Raw genomic sequence first — 2,916 nt, 5'->3', positions numbered from 1 at the left:
GAAAATTAGAAATTCGCGAAGAATAATTGTAATATTCAAATTCAGCTCGTCGAGAGCTTTCAGAAAAGTATAATCATGCCTATATTCTGAGTCATTTGGGTCCCACCACAAAAACTACAGTACCCCCTCCCCCGTTTTAAAGGCGCATACCGTAATCTCGTGGCGAGACCCGATTCGCTCAGAATATACGTATGATTATACTTTTCTGAAAGCTCTCGGCGAACTGAATTTGAAAATAACAATTTCAGGTTGAAAAAAATGAGTGTTTGATAGAAAATCGGGCAAAAACCAAGTTTTTTAGTCCAAAAATCAATTTTACGTAAAGAAGTTTGTTGCCAGAACCAAAAATATGAAGAGGCAATGGTTGCAGAGGTGATTTATCAATTTTTCTCCAAAAAGTCGATAGAAATAAACAAAAATAATCAAAAACCCAGTTTTTGAACCCAAAAACTCAATCCAATTAGATTTTTATGTAACATTCTAATTTACCTCGTCGAGTGCTTTCAGAAAAGTATAATAATGCCCACATTTGGAGACAATCGGGTCTTACCACGAGACTACGGTATGCGCCTTTAAACGGGTTACTGTAGTTTTCGTGGTGGGACCAAATTCGCTCAGAATATAGTCATGATTATACTTTTCTGAAACCTCTTGACAAGCTTAATGCGAATATGTACAAGAAAATTCGGTAGGATCAAAACATTTCCAATTTTTGCACAATATTGAAATTTTTCGAGAACGACAAGTTTTCCTCAAAAACGAATGTAATATTCGAATTCAGCTTGTTGCGAGCTTTTAGAAAAGTATAATCATGCCTCTATTCTGAGCGAATCGGGTCCCGCCACGAAAACTACAGTATCCCCATTTAAAGGCGCATACCGTAATTTCGTGGTGGGACCCAATTGCAACGGAATGTGGCATGATTATACTTTTCTGAAACCTCTCGACGAGCTGAACACGAATATCAATATGAAAAACCCAAAAAAAAAGAACCATCGGTACCTTATGAATCCGTGTACTCTGACAGCTCAGCATCAGCGTCACCACTTCACTCAACATTTTCTCATTCTCCACAATCATTTCGTGAGTTGCAGCAAACAGACCGCGAGCCAACTCGACAAAAAAGATCACGGAGGACGGAGGACTACGCGACTCACGGATTTCTTCTGAAAAAAGTTTCATTTTTTGGGAAAATACTAAAAATACTAAAAATAAAAATACCGGTTATCAATGCCTTCAACTTTTTCGAAACGAATTCCGCATAGTGACGGAAGGCGGCCGGACTGACCCATACAGCTGCCATTACGAGTGTTGTTAGGGTTCTGGTGGCAGTGTCACTCGAGAATTCACAAGAAGTGATGTAGGCGAACAGACGGTCGAATAGGTTCTGCAAAATTTTACTATGAATTCAATCAAGCTCTATAATTTTCCAGTGAAAATTTTTTTCAAGCTCTTCTGGATTTTGAGATATGCGTCTTTAAACTTGAGATCCCGGTTTCAAAAATGGTGATTTTCGGTTGAAAGTTGGTGATTTTAAAAGATGTGTCCTGGATTTCGTTGGAAACCAATTTTTAAAAAATTGTATTTTTTTTGTAGATCAAAACCAGGGCTACATTTTTGCAGTTGAAAACTTTTTGATAGCTCCGCCCACTTTTGAGATACGCGCCTTCAAAGAAGGTAACCTTCGAAGCGAGAGAGAGGAGAGACGCATAGAAACGAGACACCCTCCTCTTTTCGCACACTCTCTCGTCTTTCCAACTTTGAAGGTGCGTATCTCAAAAGTGGGCGGAGCTAGATTAAAGTTTTCAACTGGTAGAATGTGGGAAATTTTATGCTTTTTGAGTTATTAGTTAACAGAGTTTCACTATACCTTTTAGAATTTCAGATATATACAATTTAAGCGAATTTTTCTCTCTCACGAACAAAATATTGAAACCTTTGCGTATTTTGAGTTTTTGACTATTTTCAAAGTGGTTTTATTGGGTTTGATGTATTTCTGTCTGAAAATTTTTTTAAATCTGGTCATTTTGAGCTAAAAACCAGTCAACCACCTCAAAAATTGATAAAGTTAGTGAGTTTCGAAGTTTTTCAAAAAAAAAGTTTAGCTAATTGTCTTGTAATGCTGTCAGCTTTTAAGTTTTTAGTTTGAAACTTATATTTTTAGAATCAACGTTTTAAGGCAATTCCAATAAGTATAAATATGTCTCATTTCGGTTTAGAAGAGAGACGCAGAGAAGCCAGACACTCTTGCTTCTCTGTGTCTCCCTTTCTTCTAGGTTACCATCTTTAAAGGCGCATATCTCAAAAGTGGGCAGAGCTATCAAAAAGTTGTCAACTACAAAAATGAACCCCGATTTTTGATCTACAAGATGATTGTAAATTTGACACAAACGGATGAAATGGGATGTCATGGCGTGCTCAAAAAGTTGGTCGATGACCACCTTTTCTACACTGACAAACTACAGTTGAAGGCGCATATCTCTAAAGTGGGCGGAGCTATCAAAAAGTTGTCAACTACAAAAGTGCAGCCCTGGATTTGATCTATACTATATCGTAAACCAACCTTTCTCAATTTCTCATCAACCCTCTCAAAAATCACTTTGACCAGCTGACTAACTCCAGAGACCAGGACAACCTCTTCTTCACCGACTTGATTCAACGACTCACTGGAGACGGAGGCACCGACGGTTTGTCCAGATGTCTTGGGTGCCACCACGGAGAGACAAGTGATCACTTCGAGAAGTTTGTCGATTGTAAACTCGACGAGATGGGGGATCCGTTTCGAGAGAAGGCAGATGATACGGTCATCTTCAGACAACTTATGAAATTCGGGTGCACTGGAGAAGTCCATAAGTGGAAAAGAGGAGAATAGGACGGTGAGTGTTTTGAATATGTAGTTGGTTCTGTCCACATCAC

Source organism: Caenorhabditis remanei, chromosome I (genome assembly GCF_010183535.1).
Source record: "Caenorhabditis remanei strain PX506 chromosome I, whole genome shotgun sequence".
Classification (NCBI taxonomy): domain Eukaryota; kingdom Metazoa; phylum Nematoda; class Chromadorea; order Rhabditida; family Rhabditidae; genus Caenorhabditis; species Caenorhabditis remanei.
The sequence above is the reverse complement of the archived record's forward strand: the minus strand, read 5'-3'. Positions refer to the sequence as shown.